The sequence below is a fragment of the Rhinatrema bivittatum genome, chromosome 17 (assembly GCF_901001135.1).
Source record: "Rhinatrema bivittatum chromosome 17, aRhiBiv1.1, whole genome shotgun sequence".
NCBI lineage: Eukaryota > Metazoa > Chordata > Amphibia > Gymnophiona > Rhinatrematidae > Rhinatrema > Rhinatrema bivittatum.
Window position 1 is genome coordinate 43,766,556 of NC_042631.1, and position 18,366 is coordinate 43,784,921.

At 45.9% G+C, this 18,366-nt stretch overlaps 1 protein-coding gene across 1 annotated transcript in view; it reads left to right on the plus strand.

Moving 5' to 3' along the window:
- Positions 1-11,039: 11,039 nt before the first annotated feature.
- CHID1 (chitinase domain containing 1) overlaps positions 11,040-18,366 on the plus strand; it is a 780,048-nt gene continuing 772,721 nt past the window's right edge. The window contains exon 1 of the mRNA XM_029582484.1: positions 11,040-11,567. The gene's annotated coding sequence lies outside the window, so the exon portion shown is untranslated. The remainder of the gene's footprint in view (positions 11,568-18,366) is intronic.

Here is an 18,366-nt window from a genome sequence, read left to right on the forward strand (position 1 = left end):
AATTTGGTCATGGAGGCAACCGTGGCATTAACCGCAGGACAATTAGAGGAGGTACTGATGGGCAACGGAAGGTGCGGATGCCTGCCAAACACCAAGAAAAAAGGAGATCTACCGGTGGCCTGATGTACATAATTGTTATGGGACATCTCAGCCCAAACCAGTAGGGAAGCCCAATCATCATGTCGTTGGTTGACATAGGCTCGAAGAAAAGTTTTCATGGATTGATTCGTCCGTTCAGTGAGTCCATTGGACTGAGGATGGTAAGCAGAGGAGAATTCAAGTTTGACCCGTAAAAGCTTGCAGAGATTAGTCCAGAACTGAGCCGTAAATTGTACCCCTCTATCGGAAACAATGCTAAGCGGAAGCCCATGGAGACGAAAAATGTGATGCAGAAAGAGATGTGCTAGGTCAGAAGCAGAAGGCAACCCCGGCAGGGGAATGAAATGTGCCATCCGGGAAAAACGATCCACCACCACCCAGATAACGGTATTACCGTTGGAAGGCGGGAGATCCGTGACAAAGTCGGTGGCAATATGCGTCCACGGAGAAGTGGGAATGGGGAGCGGCTGCAACAATCCAAGGGGTCTCCTCCGTGGCGTCTTCTGGGCCGCACAGACGGAACAAGAGTCCACATAGTTCTTGACATCCAGCTCCCATTTCGGCCACCAATAATGTCTGGAGAGAAGTTCCTTGGTGCGAGACACCCCGGGGTGTCCAGCTAGCTGAGCATCATGGGACCAACGAAGCACCTTTAACCGTAAGCGCTTGGGAACGGCGGTTCGTCCTATCGGAACCGTGAAGGTGGCTGCCAGCTGGATGTGTGCCGGATCAATGATGTATCGAGGGGGGTCCGGAGTATCCTCACGATCAAAGCTTCGGGAGAGAGCGTCTGCCCTCACATTCTTCGGAGCGGGCCGGAAATGCAGAATGAAATAAAACCTGCTAAAAAAAAAGAGCCCATCGGGCCTGTCGTGGATTCAATCTCTGGGCTGTCGCTAAATATTCAAGATTTTTATGATCAGTATAAACTGTCACGATATGTTGAGCGCCTTCCAGGAGGTGGCGCCACTCTTCAAAGGCCAATTTGATAGCCAAAAGTTCTCGGTCACCAATGGTGTAATTCCTCTCCGCGGGCGTAAATTTCTTGGAAAAGAAGGCACATGTCACCCATTGATCCTCCTCCGACCTCTGTAGAAGAACCGCCCCTACACCTACAGCGGAGGCATCAACCTCGAGAGTAAAAGGTTTGGTGGGATCAGGCCGTCGGAGACAGGGATCCTTGGTGAATTCCTCTTTCAAGCGGTGAAAAGCCAATACCGCCTCCTCTGGCCAGGTCTGTATGGACGCTCCTTTTTTAGTGAGCGCTGTGAGAGGTGCCACTAAGGAAGAAAAATTGGAAATAAACTGTCTATAGTAATTGGAGAATCCCAAAAATCTTTGCAAGGCTTTCAACCCTACAGGCTGGGGCCAATGTAGGATGGCTTTGAGTTTGTCATGATCCATAGATAATCCTTTGTTGGAAATAATATATCCGAGAAATGGTAATTGGTGTTTGTGAAATACACACTTCTCCAACTTGGCGAACAATTGGTGTTCTCGGAGACGTTGTAAAACTTGGCGAACATGAAGCAGATGCTGGGGCAGGGTATGTGAAAAAATCAATATATCATCCAGGTAGACAATGACATGCGAGTAGAGGATATCACGAAAAATGTCGTTTATCATGTCCTGAAATACCGCAGGGGCATTACACAGTCCAAAGGGCATAACCCGGTATTCATAATGACCATCGTGGGTATTGAAAGCGGTCTTCCACTCGTCTCCCTCTCGAATTCTAATCAAATTGTAAGCCCCCCGTAAATCCAATTTAGTAAAAATTTGTGCTCCTTTGATCCGGTCAAACAATTCGGAGATAAGAGGAATTGGGTATCTGTTCTTGCGGGTGATATGGTTAAGTCCACGGTAGTCGATGCAAGGTCTTAAAGACCCATCTTTCTTCTTGACAAAAAAGAAACCTGCTCCCGCGGGAGACGTTGAGGGTCGGATAAAACCGCGAGCTAAATTCTCCTCAATGTACTGATGTAAAGCTGTGGATTCAGGCTCTGATAAGGTGTAAATCCGTCCTTTGGGTGGAGTTTTCCCGGGAAGAAGTTCAATAGCGCAATCGTACGGTCTGTGGGGCGGTAAGGATTCCGCATGTTGCTTACTAAAAACATCTTCAAAGTCTTTATAAGGAGCAGGAATGCCAGAAGAGAGTTGCGTGGAGTGAAGGGAAATCTGCGGAAGACCCGTAATACAGTTCTGGAAACAGAATGGACTCCAAGCCGTGAGATGTAAGGAGGCCCAATCTAGGTGAGGCTGATGAAGCCGCAGCCAAGGCAAACCCAAAATGATCTGATTGATGGAAGAAGGAAGGACATATAGCTGAATGCGTTCCTGGTGGAGGAGACCAGTACTGAGCAGCAGAGGTTTAGTGATATAAGAAATACGCATTCCTACGGATTGTCCGGACACCGAAGTAACAGAAAGAGGAATGGGTAAAGAGTCCACCGGAATGCGATATCTCTGAACCAGATGTTCCTGAATAAAATTACCAGCCGCCCCAGAATCTATGAAGGCTTGGCAGTGCAAAACATCATCGTTCAGCCAAATCGTTGTAGGCAATAAGAGTTGATGAGAGGGAATGGTGGGACCCAGGGAGGCCTCTCCTACCCGTCCTAGGTCCGGGAGTTTCCCGACTTGTTGGGGCATTTATTGATGAAATGACCTGCTCCCGCACAATATAAGCAGAGGTTCCATGCTCTTCTACGATTCCGTTCCTCTGGAGTCAACCGGAATCTATCAATTTGCATCGGTTCCTCCGTATCCCCAGATGCCTGGGCGGTCTGTGGAAGGACCATGGGTTGTTGAAAAGTAGGCGCCAGACGAAAATTCCTTCGTGTAGCGGCTCGCTCTCGTATCCTCTCTTGAAAACGTAAATCCAGTCGGATGGCTAGTCGGATTAATTCTTCTAAGGTCTCCGGAGGATCTCTGCCGGCCAATTGATCCTTTATATTCTCTGCAAGACCTTGTCGAAAGATGGCCGTAAGACTATCCTGGCCCCAAGCGAGTTCTGCTGCTAGGGTTCGGAACTGGATGGCATATTCTCCTACCGATCGTGAACCCTGCCTGATCTGGAGCAGATCATTCGCGGCTGAGGTAGAACGTCCTGGCTCATCGAAGATAAGACGAAATTCTTTAAGGAATCGATCCAGTGTATTGAGAATAGGATCATCTCTCTCCCATAAAGGGGAGGCCCATGCCAGAGCTGGTCCCTCCAATAAGGACAGGATGAAGGTAGTCTTAGTCTTATCATTAGGAAAAGAAGCGGGTTGTAATGAAAAATGCATTCGACATTGATTGATGAAGCCTCTGCATAAGGCTGCCGTTCCATTAAAACGAGGTGGAGGAGGTACTCTGATGGGAGAAGAGGTAACCACCGTGCTGGTTACTAGCCCAGTCGGAATATGGGCGAGGGCATCCATACGAGCGACCAATCGATCCAATACCCCTGTTACTTGGTCCAGAACTCCTTGTTGTTGTTGGATTTTGTTAGCCATGCCAGGAATGGCTTGTAAGGCGGTCAAATCAACTGGTTCCATGGCTTCGGCCAACTGTTACGACTGCTGCTCAGATTTAGTGGAACCACCGTTGTAGATCGCTTACCTTAGGAGGCGGGAGCCGGAACTTGGAGAAAGACAGCGAAATCCGATAGACAGTCCAGGTCAGGGCAGGCAGCAGACGATCAGGAACCAAAGCAGATAATCCAACAGGCAGGCGGCAAGCAGGGTAATCCAGTAGACAGTCCAGGTCAGGGCAGGCAGCAGGCAATCAGGAACCAAAGCAGATAATCCAACAGGCAGGCGGCAAGCAGGGCAATCCAGTAGACAGTCCAGGGCAGGCAGCAGGTGATCAGGAACCAAAGCAGATAATCCAACAGGCAGGCGGCAAGCAGGGTAATCCAGTAGACAGTCCAGGTCAGGGCAGGCAGCAGGCAATTAGGTCAGATCTGACGGAACACAGCAGAATCCAGATGCGAGCACTCTTGAAAACACTCGTGGCCGAAGCAGAGAGCAAAGGAAAAGGCTCTCTTTAAATAGCCCGGGTTCCCGCGCAAGTGCTCCACCGTCGGCGTCTGACGTCATGGGGGCGTGTCCTGGCTCCGAATCCCGCGGGACCTGAGTGCCGACGTCAACGTGGAAATCCCGTTGACGCCGCCGGAGGGAACGCCCCGATGGGCACGGGACCGCGCTGCCGACGCTGCCGAGCCAGCCCTGCTGCCATTGAGCCCAGAAATGCCGTTTCCCGCGCGGGTCCCCGCTGGTAAGCTTGTGGCAGCGGTAACAGGAGGGACAGGGTCCGGGGGTTTTCCTAACTTGCCAAGCGGTCCCTTTAAACGATGACGGTCTTACAGTCCTGGTCCACCACAGCACAGTATCTGGGGGGGGGCGGGCGGGGGCTTTTGTGACCACAGTATTTCCTCAGGGGGAAAAATACCACGGGATTAGTGAAGGACCCCATAAATGTGGCATTTCAGTACAAACTCTAAAGAGGGACATACAACACGTTCCAATAGTAGGGAACTGCAAGCCTCCAGCAAACTGACTTGCTTGGTAGATTATGTTTAGCAGGTGAGCAGGGTGTTTTCCGCCGGTTCAGAGAAATACAGATGTTTGCTATCTGCATATATGTCATGGAGGTTTGGATTGGGCACTAGCAGATGCTAATGACACTGGGGTAGATTTTAAAAAGCATTTACTCGAGCAAAACTGGTTTTTGCTCGAGTAAATACACTTTACTCAAGTAAGTGGGCTTTTCAAAATTGCTACAATATATGCCATTGAATTGTCCATAGGATTTACTCAAGTAAGTGCACTTTACTCGAGTAAATAGCTTTTGAAAATTGCTACGATAGTATGTCACATTTACATGCGTAACTCCTTTGAAAATGACCCCCTAAGACTAGAAGCTGCCTCAGACAGGTTTTTACTAGCCTTCTGAAAGATAGGAGGTCAGGGGTCAGTCTGATGTGGTGTGGGGGACAGGAAGTTCCAAAGGGTTGGGGCTGAGCCTGCTAAAGTTTAGTTTCTAATGCTGGTGAGGCATGCATTTATGTATGTATGTATTTATTTATTTAACGCCTTTTTTATACCGACATAAAAATACACATCATATCGGTTTACATAATAACAAAAAGGTGGAAAATACAAATAACAGGGGGAGGGGAGAACTGGGAGCGGGGGGTCGAAGGGGAGGACCCCAAAACTAAAGAGGAGAGAAGCGAAAGGAGCGGTAACAAAAGTTAACTAAAATGCAAATATACAAAATATACAAGAGTTACGAGATAGCGGGGGGTCATGGGAGAAAGTTGTAAGTGTACAGAATATTCAAGGGTTATAGAATACAGGGGTACAGGGAGGTCATAGGAGTTAGTCCGGGAATGCTTGATGGAAAAGCCAGGTCTTTAGCAATTTTCTAAATTTAGAGGAGCAGGGTTCCATACGAAGATTGGGAGGTAGATCATTCCAATGCGTGGGGTTCTCAGACGTGGGATCACAGGGTGAGCTTGTGACTGGGATCACAGCGGGTAGGTGGGCTCATAAGGGGTGAGGGTGATGCTGAAATACGGCAGGGTTAGGTCTTTTGAGAGATTTGTATGTCAAGGTCAGGATCTTGAATTTCATAGTGTTGGTAGTCAATGTAAGCTTTTCAGAACTGGGGTTAGGTGATCAAATGTATGTGCCCTCATATCTGTCGGGCAGCAGTGTTCTGGATAAGTTGTAAGCAGCAGTTTAGGGTGATAGGAATTCCTACATACAACACGTTATAGTCCAGGCGTGAGAAGACAGCGGCAGCATTGTCCAATAATGGTTGGAGGTGGCAGAGCTGGAAGAAAGCCGTTTGGTTACTGCAAGGATCTGAGCCTTGGCGGTGGGTTTGGAGACTAGTATGATGCCAAGACTCTGGCCTTGTGAACTGAGTGCAAGAGTTATTCCTACAAGGAACACTTTCGGGAGAGGGTGTTCCGGCTCGATTTTCCTGATCCACAGTATCTCTGTCTTTTCGGGGGTGGAAGCTCTATTTGTTTTGGTGTAACCAGCTGGCAATTTTCTTTAATGATCTATTGAGGTGAGTGATGACTTGATCCTGGTTTTACCAACTAGGAGTAGGACCTGGATGTCATCGGCAGAGGGGCCATGGGTGATATGGCATTCTCTGATGAGTTCACATCAAGGTGTTAGCTTAAGTATTTAATAATGAGGGTGCGAGGACGGACTCTTGAGGTACTCCACAAGAGAGCATGGGGGTCGGAAAGAGCTGCTCCCAAGGAGACAGTTTGGATGCAGTATCAGAGAAAAGATGTGAACTAGGCGAGTGCTGGGCCAGTCAGCCCTATGTCCCACAATCAGGAGAGGAGGGGACTGCAGTGTCAGACGCTGCAGAGGGGTCCCAAAGGATGGGTAAGGCGGTACTCCCGTTGCCATCTGCCATTTAGATGCTCAGTTTCTCATTCTCGCAAGGTCTTTCTGCAATTATTCTGCCGGTGTTTTAACTACTATGAATATTTTTGTGTCATCTGCAAATCTGATCACATCACTTATTGCTCCTTTTTTTTTTTTTTTTTTTTTGCAAATCATTAATGAACAAGTTAAACAACACAGAACCCAATGTAGATCTCTGGGTCTCACCCCTATTTACCTTTCTTCACTGGGAAAACTGATCATTTAGTCCTTTGCTTCCTTTTAACCAGTTACAACAAAACATTACCTCCAATCCCCTGACTTTTTAGTTTTCTGAGGAATTTATCAAATGCCTTTTGAAAATCCAAATATGCTCTCTTGGTCAGCCCTTTAACCACATGCTTAGTCACACTTACAAAGAATCCTAATAGGTTACTAAGGCACAACCTCCCTTTGCGAAATCCATGCTGGTCCTTCCCCAAAGTCATGTTATTAGCTAATCAAAAGAGAGAAAACAAAGAGTAGGATTAAACGGTCAGTCTTCTTAGTGGAGAGAGGTAAGTAATGGATCTGTACTGGGACAAGTGTTGTTTAACTTATTCATTAATGATATGGAAAAGGGAACAATGAGTGCAGTGATAACATTTACAGATGGCACTAAAGAACTAAATATTCAAAGTAGTTAAATCACAAGCAGACTATGGGGAATTGTTCATGGAAACTGCCAGATTATGGAACTGAAGAGAGACGGCACCCTCCCTTCCCCCATATTGTGCGTGAAAGAGTATGAAGAGAGGGTCTTTGGCTTAAACCTTCTTTCCCTAGGTGCCTGACATCAGTTAAATCACCGGAAGGGAGCTTAGATACAAAGGTATAACCGGGGAGGGGTTGCCTCTGCCCCCCTCAATTTTGTCTTAGGCCCCCAGCCGCACTAACACGTGGGTCATGTCCCATCTGCGTGAGTTAGAGGGTCTGGATGCACTGGAGTCACTGCCAGTGGATGATCCCCTTTTAAGGAGGATAACTTCAGTGGGAAACACCACTGCCCTTGGCTAGCCATGTAAAAGTTTGAAGCCATCCAAGTCTTTGTTTCCTGTTGGCAGGTAATTCTTTATCCTCCCTCCCCTCAGCCCCTTCACAGTCCAGGAATGCCTGGGCTGGCTAAAAGCCTGTTTACATACTTGTTCTTTGGTAGCCTGAGAGATTAACACTTGTATACAGGAGATGCCTTTAACCACAGAGGGAAAGTGAGTAACAGCAGAGCAGGCTAGGGAGAGAAGAGACATGAGATAAAGCATTGCCAGAAATTAAAAAGGGATTTGTAGTCCTTGCTGTGAAGACCTACATGGGAAGGGATAAGAGATGGGGTTAGGGTGGGGGTTAGTCACAGTGCTCACCCATGCTAAACGTATCCCCCCAAATCACTTCTGGCTGTGCCCCTGCTTAGAGAATGTCCTTGGTGGCTCCATGTGTGAGCAGAGATTGCTGAAACATTCTTACCTGTGGAAGAACCAAGGGATGGAGGTCACCTGGAGCAACCCCACCCCAAGGACCAGGAGTATACAGAGCTAGTCCAGGCAACTGGCAGATGAAGTTTAATGTGAACAAGGGCAAAGTAATGCACATAGGGTAAAAGAATCCTAACAATAGGTACACAGTGCTGGGTTCCCATAGGAACAATTAGCCTAGAGCCAGGCCTGAGGCTATTCTCACTTATTTTTCAACCCTAAGGTTGATTACAAGCTGCCACAAACCCGAGAATGAAATTCAAAATCTAGAAAGGTGTTCACTTGGTAGCTATGCTGTGAATTCCTGGTACAGCCTTTGAAAAAGATGCAGACTGTCTATCCTGGATTCTCTGACAAAACAAAATGAGAGCGTAGACGAGAGAAAATACACAAAGGGGGCAAAAAAAAAAAAATAAAGGAAAGGTTGGCTGAATTTTCAGGTTTAAAGATGGTTACAGCAAGCATCGGCTTTCCCCAACCCTCAGATCCTATTACAGCGAAAGAGAACCCAAAAGTAAAGCAGCAATGAGCAGCCACCACTGCAGCGGGCGCTCAGTATTGCCAGCTTTAATAGAGGCCTGCGGTGAACACAGTCCAGGGGAAAAGAGTTTTCTTCGTCCGGTCCACACCAGTGGGAAAAGCTTGGGACCCCCTCCTGAGCTTCACATCCAAATCCCTGCAGGAAGCGGCTGCAATTCCCTTGATGTTTGGGTAAAGGAATCCCCCAGGGGCAGGACTGGAGCCCCAGGCAGGGGGTTGCACTCCATCTGGCTTTTAGCTATAACACAGCGTGACCCTGTCACACCCTGTGCATGGAAAATATAACAAAGGTTAAGTGTTGGCAGGCCGAGGAACAGCTCCTCTAGAGAAATTAAGCTTTGCTCGTACTTTAAAAAAGGCTGAGTGACTTTGGTGGCCAAATTTAGGTGCCTAGGCTTAAGGTTCAAAATATATCTAAATCTAGGCTTGCCAAAATTGGGTTGTCTGGAGTAGACCTGGGCATCTAAACTCTGCATTAGCTGGCTATGTCCTCTCTAAATAAACAAACTGCCTTCCTCCCCCAATAGTTCTTTGCTTCACTCCCTTCCGCCTCCATACTTTCTAAGACTTCCTTCCAATCCCTCTTCCTCCTGCCTAGTTTTTAAAAAAATATTGACATCCCCCAGAACCACCTAAAGCTCTGAATACCAAGTTGGCAGGAGGCCCGGGGATGTTGCAAGGGGTGAGCACCAAGCCGTGGTATGTTCCTTATTACCATTTTGAGTGAGTCTGTGAGCATGCAAGCTCAAAAGGTAAGGAGGAGGGCACCATTTTGTCCATTTTGACTACCCTGAGGAAAACAAACTTATCTTCTACTGGCTCAGCATTCAGTGTTCCTTTGCAAAACTTAGCTTCAGACCCCTGCTGGACACCAGGCTGATACAAGGTAAGCTTGTGTCTTACCAACTTAGCAGTGGATGCTTTAGGGGTGGTTATGGGAAAAGGTGGTTGTCAGGCAACATTTTTAAAGTTTGGGCTAGTGGAAGAGGGATCGGAGGAATGCCCTGAAGGGTGGAGTTTATTTGAATACAACTAGGCAGATGCATATCCTTAGTGGATTTGAAAAAAATCTGATTGATGAGTTGGGGTTGGCATCACTGGCTAGATTTTGGCCAACTATCCCCTGTGCCTAAATTTAGAGGTCCAGCACTGAAAATAATTTTTATCTGTAACTGTCTTCACATCTCATGAACACAAAACTTCAGAAGCAGTAGTAGTATTCCAGAGTGCAAATGAAAATTATTAAAGAGAATCACCTCATAAATTAGAAACATCTTTCATTCGATATTATTTATCTAGTGTGATCAATATCCCACGACTTACATAAGGAAACCTATTACTCTTCCTTTAAAGAAAAAAATCAAAACAGCTATTCAACCATGCTTTTCTCTGAATCTGCCCATTTTACTGCTAGGTATCCTCCCTATATTATGAAAACAGAGTACAACTTTATTATGTGCCATGTTTGTTTATTTTATTGCTAGGTATCCTTCCTTTACAATGAAATCAGTATACATCGTGTATTTTTACCTATACAGTTTTGCACCAACTACACCCCCATCCCCACACACTTTTACCTTCCGAAACAAACACCTCCACATAGACACAGTCACAACACCTGCAAAGATGCTACCACAAACCCCACATCAACTCCCCAGACACCCCCTCTCCCATATACACTACACACACACACTACTACATACCTCCATTTATCTGTCCCCCCTACTTCTCACATCCACATACAAAACCCACACATTTCTACACATACACACCATAAACTCCTCACAAACTCACACATACCTACATCTACAACGCATACTCAGCCATGCTTGCCCACACATTGCCCCACTGTGTTTATCTTTTCCTTTTTTATGTAAAAGAAGCATGCATGTGTTTGTTGTTTCTGTCTAGTTTGTCTGTGTGCTTTGTTTAGTGGGTGAAAAGGGAGAGTGTCCTCCCTTCTACATTCCCTCTCCCTTCCTTTAAACCCCACATACTTTCTCAGTCATTCACACATGCCTTCACCCCCAATCTCAGCAAAGTCACAGCTGCATCAGTATTTAGTTCTTCATCTACCATGCATTACATATTGCAGGCCACACTTTAGATCTATACGGGGCATTTGAAAAATCATGAGATGACAGGTTTGGAAAGCGTTTTTGTTAGGCACTGTTCCTTTCTCTTTATGTAAATTTCATGAAGATTATATAACCATGAAGTGTTAGATATGTGTTAACTGATAAACGTAGTTGTAAATGTCTGTTCATTTTATGAAATAAAAATTATTTTTTTTTAAAGGAGAGCATCTGCGTCTGCTAGGCGAGAGAATGTTGAGTGGGTGTGATAGGCGTGTGCATGGGGCAAGGGAGGATAGGGGGGGGGACAGGTGAAAAGGGTGGGGCAGGAGCAGGCAACGGAGGAGAAGAACCCAAGTAGTTATGGGTCCAGAAGCAGCAGGAGAGGCGTAGAGCCAGGGATTATGGCAATATAAACCAGGGCCAGATTTAGGCATAGCAACATAAAAATGTTATAGGTGCCAAAAATTGAGATTTTTGGTACCTTCTGGCACCCTGCAGTCTGCTTTTCAGGGGAAGGGAAAGGAGGCACTCTTGCTTTAAGTCCTCTGCATATAGGTGCTGTCATCTTAAATCCATCCCTGTATCGAAGGGCAGGATCTTCCCAGCAGGGCAGGGTTTCTCAGCCTTCCTTTTGTTTCCATGGCGACGCGATACCATTATAATTTTGACAGCTGAGATGCTCACGCACCAAATCTTTCATAATCTCTTGGGACTTTCAACCTTTCTGTGTGCTGACGGCTTCCGTAGTGAGCTAGGACCTGCTATGCACGGCTAACGTGATGACATCTTCCATAGGAAGTACGATCTGCCTTTGACCAGGGCTAGGACAGCTCTCGCCACATGATAACCAGAGACCAATGGAAGTGCAGGAATAACGGAAGTGGCAAGTGCAACAGCTGCAACACAGCGGCTTCTACCGGAGTGAGCTGCCAACACCGCAGGTAAGTTCCGCCTGCCCCTGTTGCTTCAGACCTCCCCAGCGTTCGCGACAGCACCCGCTAATTTCTCGGCTTCGCCGCTCAGGGCCAAGTCATTTTCAGAGCGGGATTGTTGCTCGCGCGGCTCCGCCCATGTTCTGTATCCGCCAATGGTAGTAGGGTGAGTGAGGCCTGGAGGTGGGGTGAAGGTGGCACGCGCGTCGCCGAGTGCAGCGTGTGATAGAAGTAGTAGTTGGCGCGTTCCTGGCACCGGAACTCGCGCTTTCTTGCTCCGCCCCCCCTTGACGTCTTAGTAATGACACATCCTACGGAAGGAATGGGAACAGTGTTGGGGGGACGTGTGTTAGCAGCGGAGCCGCTTCTGTCGGTACCGAGATTTGATGTGGCATCCGCAGTTTAACAGAAACTGAGGCAGATTAGCTGTACAAGACCCGTTCCTAGTGCAGCCGGACCAAGCCTACCCTCTCGGATATTCCTCTCACCTTGCATTTATTCCAGAATTTGAGTTCGGTTTAGGGCGGGCAACTTTTCCATGGACCATAACTGGACACCCCACTACACTTCATCCCTTAGGAGGAGTGGGGAGGTTACAGCCTATTTTCAACTGTCGATCCACTCATTACTTGGCTTTCAACCCCCCCTCCCCTCAATATACTTGTTTTATAAAATGTTATTTCGACTGTCCTCATTAACACATCAACCTCTCTCGTGCAGTTTTGCTCTTATCACAACTAAAGCCTTTGTAATACACACCTCCATACTTCTCCATAAACACACAGCCTCCTATCATACACACACTCCCAAATACACGTCTCCTATCTCGAGTCACATGCACACTCCCAAACATACAGCCTCCTCTCAGACACAGGTGGGTTGCTTTCTCTTTCCTTAAAACCTTCCCAGCCTTTCATCTGACTTCCTTGTGCCACCTGTCTCTCAAGATGTTCCCCCTCCTCTGTGCACTCCTCTCTTGTGCTGCCCTCCTGTCTCTAATTCCCTTCCCATGCTCTTGTCTTTCTCTCCCTCCTGTCTCTCTCCTCCCCAGTGCCTTCCTCTTTATTTCCTTTCCTCTTGTTTCCTTTGTGCCTTTTCCATTCCCCCCCCCCCCCATCTTTGTTGCCTACCTTCCCTTATTCGCCCCTTGTGCCTCTCCCCTACCTTGTGACCTTTCTTCCATACCTCTGTGTCTCTTTCCTCCTTTGCTCCCCATGTGTCTTTCTTCCCCTTTCCCCCCACCCTGTGATTCTGACTATCTCCTCCACCTGCCCCTTCTTTGTTCCTGTATCCTTGGGTTGGCTTGCTCTAGCCCATATCTCAGATCTTGGCCCAGCACTCAGGGAAGGGGAGGGACCCAGAGGGCCATTGCTGAAGAGATCTGTAGAGCCACTAGGAACTGAGACAGAGAGGAGTTGGGTGCTGCTCTGAAACCTGGACAGCCTCAGGCATTTGAGAGAGGGAGTCTACTTGACTCCCCTGCTTAGAGTAGCCTATCTTCCCCTCCCCCAAACCTCCCGCCCTTCCTCAAACTTCCCTGCCCCTCCCTGCTTCGGCTGCCACTGCCAGCTGTGAAAGGCAGAATAGAAATACATTTACATTTTTTATTTTTATTTTTCACTTATTGTCAATCATTTTAAGCGAGTTATAACATAATAAAGGCATCTGTAGTACTAAACTAAAAAACAAAATAAACACCTTATAGTTACTAGCCATAATCATATGCTTCTCATAAAGCCTTCTATACATCACCCACCCTAGTACATAATACTTATGTTACTTAAGCAATAACCTTTCCATATGTTCCCTTCCCCCTCCCTCTTTTGCTTTCTCCTGGGTTAATGTTTCCAAATGGATTTGTTCTGTGCAAACTATGATAGGAATGAAGCAAGCCTCGATATGTTGAGAATGATCACAATCTCTTAAATTTACTGCTAGTGCTCTTTTTAATACTTGCTTTATGCCAAACAGAGCTTCCTTCCTGAGCTCAGAGGTTGTAACATACAGGCAACATATCAAGGTGTGCGTATACATTGTTTTTAATCAGGCCTGTATTGTCCAGTACAGCTGGGACTATAATTTTCTGACATGCTTTCTTGGTCTAGAATGCATCTCTTGGTACTTGATCGCTTTCTTCATATGTAGCATAGAATAATCATTTGCTACTGACACTTTTATCAGCAGTGTCATGTTGGTTATTAAGTTGGTTTGGATATTGTTTGTTAATGTTATTGATTAAAACTTGTACATTTTTTTTAAATAAAAGTATTGATTTTAAATTGCTTCTAGTTTACCACTCCTTTCCCGTATTATAGGGAAACAGACCAGGCAAGAATAATTTAAGTGAAATCTCAGGGAAGGCAGACCACAATTTGATGTCATCGAGCATTTAAGCTTACCTGCCATTGGTTGACATCAAGCAGTTTCGAAGCTGCCTTGCTATTGGTTCATACCTGTGGTCACCAGCTTACTCCTTGTGACCTTGGGCAAATCACTTCACCCTCTGTTACCTCATGTTCATTTTCAAACAATGTGGTTGCAAAAGCATGTGCGTGTGTAAAATAGCCCATAAGTGAGTGAACGATATTTTAAAAGTTGCTACATACATCAGGGACTATGAGTAAATTTGCATGTACAGTGGACCCTTGACTTATGAACTCAATCCGATCCAGAGGGCTGGTTGTAACTCAAGTTGGTTGTAAGTCAAGACTATTTTTTCCATAAGAAATAATGGAAATACCCGTAATGCGTTCTGAACCTCCCAAAGCACCCCTTACCTAACATTTTCATAATAAAAAAGGGTTGTATAATGTGTGTAATTACCAGAAACATCTATAATTTTCCTAGTGTACTCACCAAAAAGTTATAAAATGTGCCTAGCCTACCAGAAACAACAATTTCATACTGTATTCACCATTCAAGTTGACATCTTTAGCTTGCAGGAAGGGAGGAAGGGGAGGATTCCCCCCGCCCCACCTCCTCAGAGCACATCTCTGGCCCCCAAACACTCATTTCCCCCTCCCAGCATACTCATTCCTCCCCTCCTGATACCTTGCTGTAGCCAGCTGAGTGCTACACTCCCTTTCTGCTGCTGCACAGAAGCTTCCTTTGTCGCCAGTGTTGCTGTTGCTTGCTGCAATGCCGTGCCGGGTCTGCCTATGTGCTCCTGTGAACATTTGCATCTCTGGGTGCGCTTGAGATGGACAGGCCTCATCGGCAGCAGCAGCAGCCAATCACTGCAACAGCAGAGCAGAAGTCCCACTCACCAAGCCCAAAAAACCGCGATTGACAGGAAAAAACGCCCAATTAGAAGCAACTGCATGCACGAGCGGATACACATGGCCTTGGCCGGCACTTAGGTTGTAACTCAAAACTTTGGTTGTAACTCAAAACAAAACTTTTGGTTGTAACCCAAGTTGTTTGTATGTCAAGCTGGTTGTAACTCGAGGGTCCACTGTATATAAAGGGGCAGGCCAAGGGCATTCTGGAAAGAGGCCAACATATTTGTGTGTAAGTTGTTATTTTACAAACTGCCAAAGTGACGCGTGCATTTTATTATTTGCGCATGTTTATTTCTGCTCAATATCTGGTCTAAGTGATTGTAAGCATCTTAAAAGTGAACAAATGACTGGGTGAAGGGTCTGGATGACATGTGGGGATTTCAGGTCCATGAGCCAGGAGGGTCTGCACGAGCTGCATTTAGACTGGGCTAGCTGGTGGACTGATTGGTATAATTGGTAATTACCATCTCACGCACATATTAGAAAATTTAATGAATTTCATGCGTAAAAGCCAACAATTGCTAAGAAAAGTAAGTGAGTTAAATCTTCTCATATAAATGACTGCAATTAAGAGCAGAAATGCGCTTGTCGAGCAGATTTGCGCCACTTATCCGGCCAAGTCTCAAAAACCGCTACAGATCACTAGAACTGGAGGCTAGAGTGGCAGACCTGGAGGAACTGAGGCAGACAGAGAGGTATATAGATGAGACCTTCAGGGACATAGTAATCAAGTCCCAACTTCAGACTGGCAGCCCTGGTGCTGCCTTGGAGGAAGAAGGTCTCATGATGGGAGAGCACCAACCAGGTGCAGCAGGAAAGGATCCTGTAGCAAGGACCTGCTCTCCAGGTGATGCATTGTCCTTTCGCACTGAGGATATCTCCCCAAGGCCTACTGCCCAGGAGGGAAGGGTTAGGTCGGCCGTCATAGTTGGTGATTCGATTATTAGGAATGTAGATAGCTGGGTGGCTGGTGGGCATGAGGATCGCCTGGTAACATGCCTACCTGGTGCGAAGGTGGCGGACCTCATGCGTCACCTAGATAGGATTTTAGACAGTGCTGGGGAGGAGCCGGCTGTCGTGGTACATGTGGGCACCAAAGACATAGGAAAATGTGGGAGGGAGGTTCTGGAAGCCAAATTTAGGCTCTTAGGTAGAAAGCTTAAATCCAGAACCTCCAGGGTAGCATTCTCTGAAATGCTCCCTGTTCCACGCGCAGGTCACCAGAGGCAGGCAGAACTCCGGAGTCTCAATGCATGGATGAGATGATGGTTCAAGGAAGAGGGATTCAGTTTTGTTAGGAACTGGGGAACCTTTTGGGGAAGGGGGAGTCTCTTCCGAAGGGATGGGCTCCACCTTAACCAGGGTGGAACCAGACTGCTGGCACTAACCTTTAAAAAGGAGATAGAGCACTTTTAAACTAGAACAAAGGGGAAAGCCGACAGTCGCTCAGCAGCGCATGGTTCGGAGAGAGGTATCTTTAAAGGATACTAATGATGCATTAGAATTAGGGCATCCCAACAGTGAGGTTCCAATAATTAGAAAAGTAGTCCAAGTGCCTGTAACTAAAAACTCACCTGAGCTAAAAAATTCTAACTTATCCCTATCAATTAAAAAGCAGAATGAAAATACAAACAAAAAACAAACTTTGAAATGTTTGTCTGCTAATGCCAGAAGTCTGAGAAGTAAGATGGGAGAATTAGAATGTATAGCAGTGAATGATGACATAGACTTAATTGGCATCTCAGAGACATGGTGGAAAGAGGATAACCAATGGGACAGTGCTATACCGGGGTACAAATTATATCGCAATGATAGAGAGGAGCACTCAGGAGGAGGTGTGGCGCTTTATGTCCGTGATGGCATAGAGTTCAACAGGATAAACATCCTGCATGAGACTAAATACAAAATTGAATCTTTATGGGTAGAAATCCCTTGTGTGTCGGGGAAGACTATAGTGATAGGGGTATACTACTGTCCACCTGGTCAAGATGGTGAGACGGACAGTGAAATGCTAAGAGAAATTAGGGAAGCTAACCAAATTGGTATGCAGTAATAATGGGAGACGTCAATTACCCCAATATTGACTGGGTAAATGTATCATCAGGTCACACTAGACAGATAACGTTCCTGGATGGAATAAATGATAGCTTTATGGAGCAATTGGTTCAGGAACCGACGAGAGAGGGAGCAATTTTAGATCTAATTCTTAGTGGAGCACAGGACTTGGTGAGAGAGGTAACGGTGGTGGGGCTGCTTGGCAATAGTGATCATAATATGATAAAATTTGATTTAATGACTGGAAGAGGAACAGTGTGCAAATCCAAGGCTCTCGTGCTAAACTTTCAAAAGGGAAACTTTGATAAAATGAGAAAAATTGTTAGAAAAAAACTGAAAAGAGCAGCTACAAGTAAAAAATGAGGTGTGGTCATTGTTAAAAAATACCATTCTAGAAGCACAGTCCAGATGTATTCCACACATTAAGAAAGGTGGAAAGAAGGCAAAACAATTACCGGCATGGTTAAAAGGGGAGGTGAAAGAAGCTATTTTAGCCAAAAGATCTTCATTTAAAAATTGGAAGAAGGATCCAACAGAAGAAAATAGGATAAAGCATAAACATTGGCAAGTTAATTGTAAGACATTGATAAGACAGGCTAAGAGAGAATATGAAAAGAAGTTGGCTGTAGAGGCAAAAACTCACAGTAAAAACTTTTTAAAATATATCCAAAGCAGAAAGCCTGTGAGGGAGTCAGTTGGACCGTTAGATGATCGAGGGGTTAAAGGGGCACTTAGAGAAGATAAGGCCATCGTGGAAAGATTAAATGATTTCTTTGCTTCGGTGTTTACTGAAGAGGATGTTGGGGAGGTACCCGTAATGGAGAAGGCTTTCATGGGTAATGATTCAGATGGACTGAATCAAATCACGGTGAACCTAGAAGATGTGGTAGGCCTGATTGACAAACTGAAGAGTAGTAAATCACCCGGACCGGATGGTATACACCCCAGAGTTCTGAAGGAACTAAAAAATGAAATTTCAGACCTATTAGTAAAAATTTGTAACTTATCATTAAAATCATCCATTGTACCTGAAGACTGGAGGATAGCAAATGTAACCCCAATATTTAAAAAGGGCTCCAGGGGCAATCCAGGAAATTACAGACTGGTTAGCCTGACTTCAGTGCCAGGAAAAATAGTGGAAAGTGTTCTAAACATCAAAATCACAGAACATATAGAAAGACATGGTTTAATGGAACAAAGTCAGCATGGCTTTACTCAGGGCAAGTCTTGCCTCACAAATCTGCTTCACTTTTTTGAAGGAGTTAATAAACATGTGGATAAAGGTGAACCAGTAGATATAGTATAATTGGATTTTCAGAAGGCGTTTGACAAAGTTCCTCATGAGAGGCTTCTAGGAAAAGTCATGGGATAGGTGGCGATGTCCTTTCATGGATTGCAAACTGGCTAAAAGACAGGAAACAGAGAGTAGGATTAAATGGACAATTTTCTCAGTGGAAGGGAGTGGACAGTGG